Source organism: Scyliorhinus torazame, chromosome 14 (assembly GCF_047496885.1).
Source record: "Scyliorhinus torazame isolate Kashiwa2021f chromosome 14, sScyTor2.1, whole genome shotgun sequence".
NCBI lineage: Eukaryota > Metazoa > Chordata > Chondrichthyes > Carcharhiniformes > Scyliorhinidae > Scyliorhinus > Scyliorhinus torazame.
The window spans coordinates 133,915,811-133,931,888 of record NC_092720.1 but is presented as its reverse complement, the minus strand read 5'-3'; the positions used below and the strand labels follow the sequence as shown (position 1 = coordinate 133,931,888).

At 47.9% G+C, this 16,078-nt stretch overlaps 1 long non-coding RNA gene across 4 annotated transcripts in view; it reads left to right on the top strand.

Moving 5' to 3' along the window:
- Positions 1 to 15,103, top strand: part of LOC140390058 (uncharacterized) — a 68,236-nt gene extending 53,133 nt beyond the window's left edge. For all 4 annotated transcript variants that reach the window (XR_011934545.1, XR_011934546.1, XR_011934548.1 and 1 more), the window contains exons 4-5: positions 3,810 to 3,930; positions 14,674 to 15,103. This is a non-coding gene — a long non-coding RNA (uncharacterized lncRNA). The remainder of the gene's footprint in view (positions 1 to 3,809; positions 3,931 to 14,673) is intronic.
- The last annotated feature ends 975 nt before the right edge of the window (positions 15,104 to 16,078 follow it).

Genomic DNA, 16,078 nt, shown 5'->3' with positions numbered 1-16,078 from the left:
TTCCTCCGGGTGCTCCGGTTTCCTCCCACAGTCCAAAGACATGTAGGTTAGGTGGATTGGCCATGCTAAATTGACCTTGGTGTCCAAAAAAGTTAGGAGGGGTTATTGGGTTACGGGGATAGGGTGGAAGTGAGGGTTTAAGTGGGTCGGTGCAGACTCGAGCGCCGAATGGCCTCCTGCACTGTGTTCTCTATATGTGCTCCACCAGTAATATACAGGTTTGTGGTACTGAAGGTGCACAAGCATATCAGGGACTGCTCTCCCTCTGTGATCTGTCCCATTACGGGGTGGCCAGTGACCAGGAGGTGAGAATGAGCTTGACCTATCGGGGTATGCAGCAATGACACATCATCGCTAAAGGCGGCAGAGGGTGTTGGAAACCTGGCTCCAGTTGCAAGCTCAATGAGCCTAGGTTTCCCCCCCCCCCGGAACAGCCGTGAATCTTGCCAACATGGCTGCCTTGGTGGGGTCACCAGCTTTCTCTTGTTCCTACCTCCATGCTTGGTGTAGGGCAGTGATGGCAAGTGAGGGGGCCGCATGACCTCACGATAGATTAAATACATTTAATACACGCCGAATATTTCAAAACTAGTTAGAGAAAATGCTTAATCATTTATAAATAGAATTGTCATCAATTTCAAATGGTAGAAGCAAAATAAATATTTACGCTTTGGACGCAGAGGGAACGCACGGCTCTCACAGTCAATGTTGTGAACAATCAGCACTTACCTCGCTCCACTTCGCCCTCGCGTTACGTGTGTATCACTTCAGTCATACCGGTCAGAAAAATACTCCGCGGATGGAAATCAGCGGAATGGGGCAACCCTGCGGCGTGGGCAGCAATCAACAAAATGTCTCGTTGGCCGCGTGTGGCCTTCAGTCGCAGGTTGCCCACTGCTGGAGTTGTGCGCAAAGGAGTTGACCGTCAGTGGTGTGCAAAAAAATCTTTTTTACTCCTAATCGTTGAGCTATATGTGTCGCTGGCATTGCCAGTATTCGTTACACATGCCCAATTGCCCTTGAATTGAGTGGATTGTTCAGCCATTTCGAAGGCCAGCCTCGATAAGAATGGCGAATTTCCTTTCCCTAAAAACATCTTGAACCGGATGGGTTACAACATTTGATAGTTTCATGGTCACCATTTCTGAGACCAGCTTTCCACCGAATCCCTGCAGTGCAGGAGAAGGCCATTCGGCCCATCAAGTCTGCACCGAGCCACCAAAAATAGCTCCCTACCAAGGCCACTCCCTCAACCTATCCCCTGACCTTCACATCTTTGGACTGTGGGAGGAAACCCACGCAGACACTGGGAGAACCTGCAAACTCTACACAGTCGCCCCAGGCTGGAATCGAACTCTGGTCTCTGGCAGCAGTGATATCTACTGTGCCACCGTGCTGCCCAAAATATTATTGATTCCAGCAGATGACGTGATGGGATTTTTCATAGAATTTACAGTGCAGAAGGAAGCCATTCGGCCCATCGAGTCTGCACTGGCTCTTGGAAAGAGCACCCTACCCAAGGTCAACACCTCCACCCTATCCCCATAACCCAGTAACCCCACCCAACACTAAGGGCAATTTTGGACACTAAGGGCAATTTTAGCATGGCCAATCCACCTAACCTGCACATCTTTGGACTGTGGGAGGAAACCGGAGCACCCGGAGGAAACCCACGCACACACGGGGAGGATGTGCAGATTCCGCACAGACAGTGACCCAAGCCGGAATCGAACCTGGGACCCTGGAGCTGTGAAGCGATTGTGCTATCCACAATGCTACCGTGCTGCCCAATTTGAACCATGTCCCTAAAACACTAGCCTGGGCCGCTGGCTTACTAGTCGAGAGACATTACCTCCGTGCCCCTAGTGTGCGGTGTTTTCAGTGCACCAAGTTTTCTTCAACGATATCTTCCGAATTCATAACCTGTTGCTACCTTGAAGAACGAGGGGAGCAGGTACATAACCTACAAGTTCCCCTCCAAGTTATCCAACCTCCTGACTTGGAACAATATCACCATTCCTTTACTTTCCCTGGGTCAAAATCCTGGAATACCCTCCCTCACTGTGGGTGTACCTACATGACATTTTCTGCAATGGTTGAAGAGGGCAGTTCGCATCTCATGAACAAATGAAAAAAAAAAAATCCTCAAAAGGTTTGCATGTGCACAGAAGCTTATCTTCGACTTTGCGTGTTCAGCCATCATGTCCTTCCACTCCAGGGTGACGGCAGTGGTAACTGTCAATGGTGTTCGTTAGGGGTCAGAGGCCTGCTGAAGGCCGACTCTTCAGCCCTGGGGCTCAGTTTTCTCCTGCTCAGCGGACTCCGGTTCATTGTCTGCAAGTGAGAATGTTTCCGCAATTGAAACCGAGATTAAAGTGATTAAAATTGTTAATCATGGTTTGGGTTTTATTACAATTACTCGAGCCCTGTTGATCACTAATCTGTTCCACCCGTGTTGGTGTTTGATTAATCTGAGCCGTAACACTTTGGGAGCTCCAGTGTTCTTCTTCCCATAATCCCAGAGGATCTTTTACATCCAATCCGGTTTAACACTTTGCCAAAACCTCCGACAGTGCAGCTCTCCCTCCGTTAACTGAGCTGTTGGCACAAATTATGTGCTTGGGACTTGAGGAACCAGTGAATTTCTCCCTCTTGAGGTTAGAAGGGTAGTACTGAGTCGAAGTGACTTGTGGTTGAAAGTGGAGGGGAGGTTTTGTCTTCCAGGCCTTTTTCATAGCAGTTTGCATTCCATTTGTGACTCTTCTGACCAATTTTACACCAGGGTTGCAAAAAGACTAACATCAGATTAAGTTCATATCCAGGATCCCAGTACATTCTGTACATATCAGATTGCCAATACCTGCGATGTGGTTCCGGACTCTGAACAGCTCTCTTTAAATCTCCAGACCCACAAAATTCCAGCAAGACATCATTGTGTGTTAGAAATTTAATGGTTAAAAATAGGACTCTGCATCCAGACTTCCAAGGGGCAGGTTGTCGAGGCTCGGGGAACCTTGTAGTTTCCATGTTGCCAGTAGGGAGGTTTCTGGTTTTGAGATGTGTTAAAAGGATCCCAAGCATGTCTAGGTTAAACTAGCTGGTTGCTGAGACTACATCGCTAAACGCCTGCATTCTTACAAATGCCATCGCTGGGCTGTTTCACCATTTATGATTGGTGCAAGGACATACATTTTACCACCGCGGGGCAAATGTGTTGTGCTGTGCGCTTTGTTTCATCGCCTGACCTCGGCCCACTGATCATATCCCTGTGGTAAACGACACAAGTCAAGTTGGAAAGAGCAAGAGTTGAGCACCTGCATCCTGCTGACGGATTTTTTTTTTCTCCTTCCGCGGTTCAAAGGGGCCACGTGCTGCGCATCCACCATTGAGCCATGTTGCAATATGAGCGGGTGGTGAGGGTGAACTGGAAGCAGTTTGGGTTTTAGAGGCCTAATGATGTGGCTTGGAATCTCCTGTGGCTGTGTAAGTGTGTGTATGTGTCCTGTTCTGTGATGTATGTGTCCTGTTCTGTGATGTGCACAATGTATTAATGTGGAATGTCCTGTAGTTGGGAGTTGAGTGTGCTCTTTTGCAAAACAAAGCCGGGGTTCCCACTGGATTTGCCGAGACCGGCTTGGGAATTGGTTAATGGGAATTATACACTCATTTCTTGTAAGTGTTTGTGCGTTCTGAGTGAATGCTCCAGTGTTTGGATATTGCAGGAGTATTAGCAGCAAATATTGAGAAGTGACTGCAGTGTGTATCAGTGCTGGTGGTTCATTTTAAACACTGCCTGCTTTTGTTCACAGGGTTTGGAAGCAATATCGGACAAGCCCTCCAGATCACCAACTCCAATATCTTCTACAGGACCATCCATGCGTATTTTAAAAACTGAAACTGGTGCATGGCCCATTTATCCCGTTGTCAAATGTAAGTATTGATGAGCGAGTAACTTCCGTCATTCCTCCCCCTCCTCTTTGTCACCTTCCTCCGTTCTGCTCCACTCACTCTATTCTTCCTTGCACCTTTTCTCCTCTTCCTCCCTGCTGCTGAGTTGGCTCCTTGCAGCTCGGTTGCTTGAGCTAGCTTGAGAGCTCCTGGGCTGACGACAAGATGGGGCTTCTCGGGCAGAAGCATCTCGCCAGTAACACAGAATGTGCATGAGAATAGGGCCAGACTGCGATGCCCTCACACGTGCCCACGCAAGGATTAACCTGCTTCCCAGGTGCCCATTTGGGGAGCAAGTCCCAGAATCCTTCAAAGCCAAATATTAACCTGATTGATTGGCAAAAAAGCAGCAACGGTGTCCTGAGGAAAAACATAGTTATTGAACGCGAATCGGTAGGATCTGGCAATTTTGTGACGGTAGATTTACTTGAAGCTTTCAAAAGAGAATTGGATAATTACCTGAAGAGAAAAATAAAATCAGCGCAGCAGGGAAAAGGCTGAGGAGTGGAGAGCAGGTGCACAACGCAAACAGGCGCTCATGGCTGCCTCCTGTGTTGTATCCATTCTGTGGTTCTAAATGAGTCATTGATTTGCTTCCAACTCGCTGGCCCCTCTCGACCAGGGAGAAAAAGATGGTGCTCCTCTTCTGCAGTGTTGCCCCATCTCGTCTCAACCCCTGCAGTCCACTAACAGTCGCCACCCAGTCCCCCGCCCCCCCCACAAGTTGGGGGTTCAGATCCCACTCCTGAGACTTTGAGCACGCAATCCAGACTGATGTACCAATGAAGGTCTGTGGGAGTGCTGCTCCACTGCCGGTATCTCCTTTCAGGTGAAACGTGAAAACTGAACCGGCATCCATCCTGTTGATGGACATAAAAAATAGTCACTTCATGCTATTCAAAGAAAAGCAAGGGTTATGTGGCTTGCCAAATGTCTATCCCTGAACCGGCATCACCAAAGCCGATTTTATCCACTCGTTTCTTGTACAAGAAACTGGAGTGGGAGGAGGCCATTCGGCCCCTCGAGCCCCTTCGGGGAACTGTAGCTGATCTCTTGTCTCGACTTCACTTTCTTACCCTATCCTCAAATCTCTTGATTCCCTTTCGTCCAAAAATATATCCGCCTCGGCCTTGAATGTGCTCATCGAATGACCGTCCACAGCTTTCTGGGGCACAGGACTTCAAGATGACGGCCTTTCAAGTGAAGAAACCTCTCCTCAACACAGCCTTAATGGTCAGCATCTTCTCCTGTGACCATGCCCCAGTTGCAGATTACCCAGCCAGGGAAATAGCCTCTTGGCATCCACCTGCTTCCATCACTGTTTCAATGGAGGGTCACCTCTCATTCTTCCAAACGCCAGAGAGTAGGCCCATTCTCTTGGGATGAAAGGGTTGTCCCATCTGATTGCTGTTTTTGGGAGCTTGTGCACAAAATGGTTGCTGTTTCCCCTAAATTATAACAGTGACTGCACTTCAAAAAGTACTTTGGTTATAAAGTGCTTTGGGGTGTATTTTTCAATAGCATTTTTCTGATCCAAATGTAAAGGGGACTAAAACCCTTGAATCTGAATGTTTGCATCTAAAGAACCATGTTCATTTGAGGTCCCACAGCTTGTCCTCCCCTGAGACTGGGGACATTATCTGAACTCCTTACCCTGATTGATTTGAGAATAGCCAATCATATTTTTGGGTGGGTTGTGAATGAGGTGGGGTTTCTTTCTCTTGTTGAATCCTTGACGGTCTGTTGTTAAATGTCTCCTTTTAATGGCCATCTGTAAGCCCCTTCTATAGAGCCTTAATCACTGAAGACCCCTACCTGAGGGAGGGGGCAGTGACCCTGAAGGCTCCATTGAATTTTGACGGGGCCCAGGAATGCACGCTGCATTAATCTGTGTGACAACGGTGATTGATGCTGCCCGAGTAGCCTTTGTTGTGGTCAGGGTGGCGAGGTTACTGAGGGGCCGGGGGTGGGGGTGGCGGTCAGGTACACAATGGAGAATGGGATCAATCGAGCCCGCCCCTCTCCTTTCCGTTTTCCAAGCGTGAGAACCATGGCAGAGCTCAACGCTGAGCTTAAGCGAGCTGGGGGAAGCTCTTGTCCCAATTGGCACTCTACCGATGCAGTCAGTGAGGGATAGTTTCACCAGGCAGGCCTGGGATCGGCATATCCTAAGAAGGGTCGTGACCTCTCGTGCGGGGGTGGGGGAGGAGGTTATCTGTACTCCCTGCAGATGTTTTATCTGCAGGACAGATGGGTACTTAGGCTGATTGAACAGCCAGCTGCACAGAGGAATCTTTTAACAGCTTACTGACCAAACTGAATAGTTAATGTGAATATTTTTCTTTCTTTCTCTCTTCCCCCATAGATGCGTACGGTCTGCGCATCTTAAATTTCTCTTCGACACTCTTTTTTCCCTCCCATAATCCCTCTCCTTTCAACAGGTTTCCACAGACTGTGATTGTTTTTAAAAAATGTACTTAAGCAAAAAGATCAAACCTCTTTGGAAGCTTGAAGTCCTTTGCCTGTTTCAAATCAAGAAAGAGACTTCCATATATCAACTTTCATAATTTCTGGACACTCCAAGGTGTTTCATTCACATCCAGTGTCAGTACTTTTGAAGTGTAGTCACTGTTGAAACATTGGGAAAATTGGGCAGCTGATTTTTACACAGCAGTGTGATAATGAGTAGAATCCTCCATTTTCCGGATGTTGGTTCAGGGGGTACATATTGGCCACAGAGGGTGGGAGAACGGCCTTGTTCCCCTCATCAACCTGACTGGGCTTTGTTTTCACATCTAACTCCAAACGGCGAGGCCTCTGACAGTTGAGCATTCCCTCAGCCCTGCCCCGCCCTGCGCTGAGATTATATATCCCAGTAGTCCGGAGTGGGTGAACACCCAACCTCTTGAGGCGAGAGTGATACCCACTCCGGCGCAGAAATGACAAAGTTGAAGATCGCTCTGGGCCTCAAAATCTGTTGAGGCAGGAGGTTGCGTGGTTAATTTTGATTTTACTGGCCCAGCTCCCCACCCCCGATAGGATCCATCAGGTGTGTACCTGCAGGTTGTTAGTGGCAACATTAACCTATTCATTTTCAAATAGCCGGGTGAGGAATTTCAAATGCGTATTCCGAGCTTGTGCACTCTTGTACAAGTTAGTCCCTCCTGTTATTAGGACCGTTCACTGAGAGCTTTATTTATCTGACTTTGACGTCCTACAAAGATGGCTGTAGATCCGTCTCGTATAAATAAGGTCGGTTTTCTTATCCATCTCCGTTAGAGTGGCACCGCGGACCCTACAACTGGTCACCGTGTCCCACCCGGTTGTTAAATATAATGAATTGGCTGCGGTTTCTGCACCTGATCGTGGCCCAGTGCCTGCGACTGATTGTTAACCTACTTGAATTTGAATTTACACGAGGATGAATCAAACTTCGCCTTAGTTGAATTGCATGAAAACATTCCTGTCTAGGCAACTAGTTGGATGTGGAGGGCCATGGGTGGATGGAAGCAGGGAACAGGATTACATTAAAATACTTTGTGTATGAAGCACTGATACTTTTGGGTATTTCATCTGGAATCATTAAATGAAGAATCTGGCAGCCCCAGAACAATGGTTGGGTTCAAGCTATGATATTTTTGGAGTCTGCACCATGTTTGTTTCCAATATGGAAGTATTTTTTAAAAATTGCTTAATGGTCGCTTTCATTTAGTGTGTCTTGCTGACCTTTCCCCTCTTTCGTCCCCCTACCTCCTGTCCCAGTGTAGTATATCACGGTGTTTTTTCTGCAAATGTATTGAAAGGCCTGTGATTTACTGGAAGGTTCGGTGGGCCTCTGGAGGAATGTGTTACCGTGGAAACTATTGTGCGGCCATCTGTCCGAGTAGTGCCAAAGTGCTGACAGTGCAGGTAGTGATGAGGCCTTCTACTGCAGTGTAAGCACTTAACGTACTCCTTGTGTACACCATCTTCCCTGAAGCTGCAAGCTCCCGGTGATCGTGTGTGTGTGTGCATAGAGTATCCTGTATTCTCTTACTCTTCCTCCTGCCCCATGTCTCCATCTTTGTCACTCACCATCATCAGGGATGCTGATTTTTTTTTCTCTAGGCCGCTGCAGAAGGTAATGAATGCTGAGGTAACGTAGTGATTACGGCACTGGGCTTGTAAGCCACATATGTTGGCTAATAATCCTGAGAGCCTTGAAGTAACTACCGTGGCGCTTTGACTTCAGTTTACAAAAGAATATCTGGAAGTAAAAAGCTGATAACAGCAAAAGTGACCATGAAACACTGATTTTCGTGAAAACCCAACTGGATCATCAGTGTCCTTGTCGGAAAGGAAACCTTCCATCTTTACCTAAATTGGTTCATGTGTGACTCCAGTTTGACTTTGTTTGACCCTTAATTCCCCTCCAAGTGGCCTAGCAAATAACCTCTTGTTAGGTCAATTGGGTGGATAATGAAGCTTGCTTTAGCTAGTGATGCCCACATCATGAATGTGGTTTTATTTTTTTTTACAAAAGCAAGCCATGTCATTAAAGCAAATTTATTTTCCTCGATTGCTGGGTATCCTTGATCCGGTCCCTATCCCAGTTACTCTCCCTGGTACACTTGGATAATAGAGCCGGTAGTTGCGCTGGCAGTAAACGCAGAGAGTGTGCGGGACTGATTCTCTGTGGGCTTGCAAAGCAGTGCAGACTTAGCTCTCGCTGAATGGTTGTGGAGGTATGGGACAGCTTTAGGTGACCTTGTCCACCGGAGTCGCAGGGTAACTCTGGGACAGTGGCTCCATTTGAGAATCAACGAGCAAAGAAACAAGGGAGCAGGAATAGGCCATTTGGCCCTTCGAGCCTGCTCTGTCATTCAATATGATCATGGCTGATCCTCGATCCTGATGACACATTCCTGCTTTCTCCCCATCTTTGATAGCATTAAAATCTAAAAAATTATCCAGCTCTACATTAAATACATTAATTGACTTGCCTCTGCAGCCTTCTGTGGTAGAGAATTCCACAGGTTCAGTACCCTTTTGAGTGAAGACATTTTTCCTTATTAGTCCTAAATGGTCCGCCCCACATCCTGAGACTTTGGCCCCTGGTTCTAAATTCCTCAACCATGGCAAACATCTTCCCTGCATCTAGTCTGTCCAGCCCTGTGAATTTTCTATGTTTCAATTCCATCTCCTCTCACCCTTCTAAACTCCAGTGAATACAGGCCCAGGCAAGCCAATCTCTCATAGGCGAGTCCCGCCAACCCTGGTATTAGCCAGGTGAACCTCCGCTGCACCCCCTCTATGGCAAGTACATCCTTTCTTTGGTATGGGGACCAAAATGTAAGGCGTGGTCTCACCAAGGCCCTGTATAACTGCAGTATGACACCCCTACCTCCTGAATTCATTCTCTTGCAATGAAGCGATATAGGTTGCAGGCTGGCACGGGTGTTGAGCTCCCCCTGGAGTCGTCAACTGCCTTCTGAATGCCCAACCTTCGCCACCTTGACTTAGTGAAAACCTGCATACAACACTGTGGCTATTAACTTCCTGCCTGTTTCTGGGTTCTCCTCCACTTCCCAGACTTGTGGCTGACCACTTGCTGGCAGCAGTTGGTTTCCTGTGAGACCTGGGCGGGGGGGGGGGGGGGGGGGGTTCGGAAAGCATTGGTCTGCTTTTCTTTACAGTTTCACTCTTGTTTTTCCTTATGTCGCCTTCGTGCTCCCCCTGCTGTTCCCACCTCTTCACTACATCCCTTCTGTCGAATAGGCAGGAATGTGAAAGCTGGTTGAATAAATCTTTGAATAATGGAGGTGAAACCCCTCTTCAGTCATTCGCTGCTTGTGCTTCAACTGTTGGCTGATTGAACACACTGGCCCAAAGTCAATGTTTTAGTTTTGGGTTGACGCCCCTGTGTGAGGCAGTTCCACAGCTGAGATAGTCTGCTTTGATAAGGGTTCAAAAAAGAAATTGGGGGGGGGTGGAGTGGTTTGCATTGCTGCCTCGGCGGCGAGAACCCCGGGTTCGATCCCGGCTCTGGGTCACTGTCCGTGTGGAGTTTGCACATTCTCCCCGTGTTTGCGTGGGTTTCAGCCCCACAACCCAAAGATGTGCAGGGTAGGTGGATTGACCATGCTAAATTGCCCCTTAATTGGGAAGAAAGAATTGGGTACTCTAAACAAATGTTAAAAGATGGGAAAGATGCAGTTTTAGAAATTAATACCACATAAGGAATTCAGGCCAAGCTGTTCCATCGTTCTTGAGGGAAACGGAGATGCTGAAGAAAACTATCAATGTGAGGCGGCTGAGTGTCCCGAAGTAGAGAATGGATAGAGATGTTTGGTGAGAAGATTAGCTGAGATCGTCCAAGGAGGGACAGGTTTGTGATGATAATGTGTTTATATAATGTCTGTTGTTCAAATACAGATTTTTCACATTTCATGATTCCTGTAAGTGCAAACCAAATTGTGAATCCATAACTGCCTCATGGAGGTTGTAACTTGTAATTTTGTTTTTAAGCAGACTGGTACAGGCTTGGGCCTACTGGAAATAACATTTATTTTCTTCTTTTTTGGGCTGTTTTGAGTTGCTGGGGGGGGGTGGGGGGGGCGCTACAGATGCTTTATTCTGGGTCTGGAGTGCCAAAGTGCAAATAGTGGTAGGTAGTGCAGAGTTAATCCTAGCTACACTATTTACACTTCAAGCATTCTTGTGCCCAATTGCTGACCGGAAATAAAGGAAAAATGCCTTTCAACCTGGCCTCCTTTTTGGATGCAGCCTCCGGCTATGGTATGATGCACTGCTCTATTGGGATAGGTTGTGTTTCTTTTTAAACCAATAAAAATATACAGTAACAGCCTTCAAACCAGCTGATTCTTTTCTGAAGGATTCCCAACCATTGGGTAGGTGTTGCCTTTCCTGTGGTATTACTTTGGGGCATCAGCTATGCTCCATTCTCTCCCCACCCACTCAAGTTGGCTGTATTTCACGTGATGGGAGCATCAGTTGGAAATCTGTCGGAGAGAGGTCACTGTGTGGCTGCTGTGCGAAATGGGAAAAGATCACCCTGATGCAGTTGGAGGTACTTTGCACACAAGTTTAAGTGGCATGGATTCAGAATGATGGGACAGCGTGGAGGGAGCTTTAGTCCCGTACCAGCCTCCCCGAACAGGCGCCGGAATGTGGCGACTAGGGGCTTTTCACAGTAACTTCATTGAAGCCTACTCGTGACAAGTGATTTTCATTTCAGTCTGGATGTTACCTGTGTACCTGACCTGCGAGTGTTTGGTGACACGGGATGACGTCAATGGGCAATGTGTTATTTCACCACACTTGACGGTCCTCAGTGGAGATGGAGGTTTTAATTCGACTTTATTTGACAGGGAGGACGAACAGAAATCTAAAGCAGACTGCCGAACGTTGAATTCTGGAACCTTTGGCCATGCTCTTGGCTGGCCTAGTATAATTGCCTTATGTTGTTTTCTCCTTCCATAGAGTGTCTTGATAGTAAATCCTGCTTGTGTGCAGATCTAAATCATTGTTTTCCTTCCATTAGCGACCCATCGTTTTGTTTTGGATGTCCCGCTGATTGCAGAGAAGCTGCTGGGGCAACAGCAAGTTCCGCAGCTGTAGGCCTTGCCCTGTTGTGTTTGCTTCATCCCCCTTGCCATCCCTCGCCAGAAGTGATCAACATCTGGCTTTTTGAGGGAGCACTGCTGGGGGGGGGGGGGGGGGGCGGACAAGGAGGAGGTTTGATGCCTGGTGCAAGACAAAAAACCCTCAGTAACAACAACGACTCCTCTTGCCATCTTGAAATGCAGGAGGGCTGTGTTCACGCAGCCCAAAAGTGCTTGTAGTGCAGGTAGTGGTATTGAAACCTACTGCAGAACAATCACTTTCAGCGCTACCTGAATACATGCGCCTGGACCACCTCGGGTTAAGAAGGACTGACTGAAATCCAGATGTCTTTGTGCGATGGCTGGACGGCGGGCCTGGTCAGTTAGGCATTTGGTCTGAGTCCTAACCTTGGATAAACTCATGTCAGCTGGTTTTATGGTTCTATTTCAGCCAGCTCTTTGGGGTTTTTTTTTTTGGGGGGGGGGGGGGGGGTTGAAAGGAAGTTGAGGTACAGATCACGTGTGATCCAACTGAATTCTGGAACAATCCCAAGGGCTTGAATGGCCTGTTCTATGTTCCTAATTATGTGAGCCAAGAGGATTGGGAATGGCTGCTCTTCATCCTGACGATTGTTACATCATAGGTTTTGATCTCTTAGCAATAGCGGTATGGATGAATATCTCCCAGAACTTTAAACTTTAAACTTCCTTTGTGGATCTCTGAAGCCAAACGGTTTGGCTAACCTTTACCCTATTGCCTGTTCCCTGGTTTAACACCCCCTTTACTCACGAATTGCTTAGGCGGCAATGTCTAAAAGAAAACGGGGCTTCTTGCCCCAATGTGACGAGCAAAATTCCCATTTCATTGCTGAGCTCCGTGTCTTGAGCTACTGCTCTTAAAGGAGGGGGAGTCCATCAAGTTTCATTTTCGATTGAAATCTTGACACGCAACCATCATAGCCGTTACAGCACAGAAGGAGTCCACTTGCTCCATGCTGGTCTCTGTAGAGCAGTCCCATGCTCTATCCCTGTAGCTACAGCACAGAAGGAGTCCACTTGCTCCATGCTGGGCTCTGTAGAGCAGTCCCATGCTCTATCCCTGTAGCCCAGCAAATTAATTTGCCTCCAATCCCCATCCAATTTCCTTTTGAAATCATTGATTGACTACTTTCTACCACCCTCGCAAGCAGCGAGTTCTAGACCACTCACTTGAGTTTAAAATAAATAATTCTTGTCACACCCTGTATCTCTTTCCCAATAGCGCAACTCCGTGCCACACAGTCCTTGGACCGTCAGCTAACGGGGGCAGCTTTTCATTGCACCCGAGGCCAGAGGTGCAAGTTTGTGATTTGCTTTGGATCAATGTGGGATGGGGAGGTGCTGGAGGAGAATTGGGTGTGGGTGGAATGTTTGGACAATGGACCTCTGGCGTTAAGAGCTGGCTTCGGTGCTGGATGGTGCCGACTCGCGGTTAGTTTTGCTGGCTTTGCAGTCAGTTGGTGATCCTCATTGCTGTGCAAATCCACGCAAAACTGACCGCGTCGGCAATGGCGACAATCTCTCACGTACCTGGCTGGGTGACTATGGATCCAATCCTGCGCAAAATCGGGCAGACCCGACCTGCATGGAATCCTGGAGGATGAAGGTTGGACCAGACGTGGCTTGAGAACAGAAACCAGTGATGTGACTTGTACATTTAATGATCAGCCCTAGTCTCTGACAGTCATCCAGACTCGAAACGTTTGCTCGCTTCTCTCCACATTCTGTCGGACTTACTGTGATTGCCCAGTATTTTCTGTTTTTGTTTAAGATTCCGCAGTAATTTTCTTTTATATTTCTGTAACAAACAGCCTGTCTGTGCAGTGAAACTTTTTTTACTGTGATCCTAGGAGGGTTAGAATGGCGAAGGGGAATGTGTGTGAATATCCTCCTTCATTACTGTGTGGGGGCATTGAGCAAGCAATGGGCATTTAAATCTGTCCTGGCTATTCCACAGTGACCATCGAAGGCACTGCAACAGAATTGATGCTGATGTGGTCTGAAAGGTGGTTTGGGTGTGGTGGCACTGCCGATCTACAAGGCAGTTCTCTGCTCGACTCCACAGTAAAACCTCCCTCATGTCTGGTAATGAATCCTGAATTGCACTGAGGCAGCTTCGAGTCTATGGCTCTCGCCACTTGTTCGATGGATAAGAAGGTGCGAGCCGCTGGGCTATGTTTTAAAGGCTTGACACGGCTGAGGGTTCTGCCATACTGAGATCACGGAAGACATGCGCAAAGCTGAGAGGATGCTGGGAAGCTGATCCCCTGTTTTGTGAAGGTTGGGACGGGCAGCAGTATTTACAGTTGGATTGATATTGCACTTGTCCCGGCCTACACAGGTCAAGAGGTAACGATGTCATGTGGGCCTTGGGCGCCATGCCTAATGCAAGCACTATTCGGAGAGTTCATCAACTAGGCTGTTTCAGCTGATTTAAAACAATGGAGTGTTCTCTTCCCCTGTCTTTCCTTTACCCGCTCTGTCTTCCTTCCCCTTCTCTACTGCCCTCTGTTCCCCTTTCCCATATCAAAGACTAGCCAGTGTTGAGAGGCGGAGACTGGAGCAATTGCTGGGTTTCCCGTGAAGCATTGCACTTGTCTCGGTCCGACAGTGCTGGTACAACACCACTGCTCAGTCGCACTCCTTCCATCACCATTGGGGGCATTGTGCCGACAACCCAGGCGTGTGGCCATACAGATCACCTGATGTTCCATTACAATTCCAGGCTGGGCTGGGTGCATCTCAATCAAGTGGAAGTGGGGAGGCGGTGAACTGCAGTTGTATGCTGTGTGTCCCCAGAAACATTCCCAGTGCTGGTGTCTCGTGCCGTCTCCTGGTACCGTTTATGGTTACGTGAACATAATTGGGGATGGCTGTAAACCCTCATCCTGTGGTTGAATGGTGGTTAGTTGCCTGTGTTGAGTGTTTTCACGAGGGCTCAGGCTGTGATGCTAGTTGTAGGCATCCACCACATTGGGACAGATCCTCCAAAAAGGAATGGGAGACTATTTTGGGGAAAGAATTCAAGGCAATCCTCATCCCCGCCCCCACATTATTAAATGGGTAATTTGTGCTTTTCCAGGCAACTGAGGCCGAGTTTGCCCATTTCTGTCACCCTGTATCTCGCCAATCTACCTCCGAACTTGTCTTTGGAGCCAAATGCTGAAGGACACTACTGCGCCAGCCATGCAACATGCCAGTTAGTCTGATAGATGTGTGCACCTCCTAGGTATCGTATCCTTTTGGACAGCGAGATGAGACTTTGTGTCGTTTGAATTCTCCACTGGCCTCCCCGGATCCAGAGGTGATGAGCCAGTGGTCATTCCTAACTGCTGGTTTATGATTTAATTTGATTCATGAAAGAGTGCCACATACTTAAATCAATGTTAATTTTTCTAACCTCACTGGCACCTGTTGCTGCTTTCTTCCCTGTTACTGTCTGTATCGAGAGTCTGGCCAAAGATCTGCGATTGTACATTTGAAGGATGATCATTAAACATTTAATTACTGGATGAATTCTGTGTGCGCTTCTGCATTGAAAAGAATCACTGAGCTGAGCGTATGAAAATTAAGATGTATCTGCTGATTTGGCCCCTCATTTATGTAATGAGATTCTCCGAGAGATTGGCTGAATGAGCAGGATATTAAAGAGCTGTAACAGCATACTAAATGTGGCGAGGCTGCATGAGCACCTGGAGGGGGAACTTCCATTTGCTTCCAATATAACCTGAGTAGGCCATTCGTCCCCTTGCAGCTGGTCTGCCAGTCAGTAACATCACCGGTGAACTTTTACAACTGGATTTTGGTGCTGTATCCCTTAATGCCAAAAAATGTATGAATCTCTGACTGAACATACCCCAGGTCGGAGAGTTTTTTTATGGAGGGGAGGGAATATTTTTATTAACCTTTTTAACTATTTTAATTCAAAACCTACAAAAACACAGAATAACAAACAGTAGAAATCACCTCCATATCCACCTGTTTCTCTCCCACCCCCACACCTTCTGCGGTAAACCCGTTCCACCGACCCTCTGATGGTAAACTTGACCACCTTGAGGTGTAAAAACTCCCAAGTGACCCCGAGGCGCTTGGCGGTGTAATCGGCCTCCAGCCCATGAGGATCCACCTCATTGTTGCCAGTGAGGCAAAGGCCAGGATGTTCTCCCGTCCGGAATTCCGGCACCAACGCAAGCTCAGAAATCGGCTCCAATGGACACCCGATGTTTAGGATTCCGACGTCGTCTCAAAAAAGAACCTCCGGAAGTCCGCCAGCTTTGAGCACGACCAGCATGATGGGCCGAGCCTCCCAGACACCGATCGCATCTATCCTTTGCCGCTTCAGAAAATCGACCTCGTCTTCGGATGGTGTTCGCCCTCTGCGCCTCACTCCAAACCTCTTCCAAGAGCGGACCCAGCTCCTCTGTCCACTTTGACTTCACACCGTCAACAGAGCCCGTTTCCTCACCATCATCCGCTGGCACATACCC